A 498-nucleotide genomic window follows, 5' to 3' on the forward strand; every position below is an offset into this window, starting at 1 on the left:
AAGATTGAAATAATTCCATGTGTTCTATCAGACCCAAATGCAACAAAGCTTACAATCAACACCCGAAGAAACCAAAATCACCACACGAACACATGGAGATTAAACAACACACTCCTGAATGATGAATGGGTCAAAAGAGAAATTAAGAAAGAAATAAAAGTATTCCTGGAATTAAATGAAAAGGACAATACAACACAACAAAACCTCTGGGACACGCTGAAAGCAGTTCTTAGAGGGAAGTTTATAGCTCTAAGTGCCTACATGAAAAAATCGGAAAGAACACAAATAAATGACTTAACACTGCAACTCAATACACTTGAAAAGCAAGAGCAAACAAACCCAAACCCTGCAGACAAGAAGAAATAACAAAAATCAGGGCAGAAATCAATGAAATTGAAACAAAGAAAACATTACAAAGAATAAACAATTCCAAGAGCTGGTTCTTTGAGAAAAGATAAACAAGATTGACAGACTGCTAGCCCAGTTAACCAAAAGAAA

This window comes from Nannospalax galili, unplaced genomic scaffold (assembly GCF_000622305.1).
Source record: "Nannospalax galili isolate Female #2095 unplaced genomic scaffold, S.galili_v1.0 scaffold233, whole genome shotgun sequence".
Classification (NCBI taxonomy): domain Eukaryota; kingdom Metazoa; phylum Chordata; class Mammalia; order Rodentia; family Spalacidae; genus Nannospalax; species Nannospalax galili.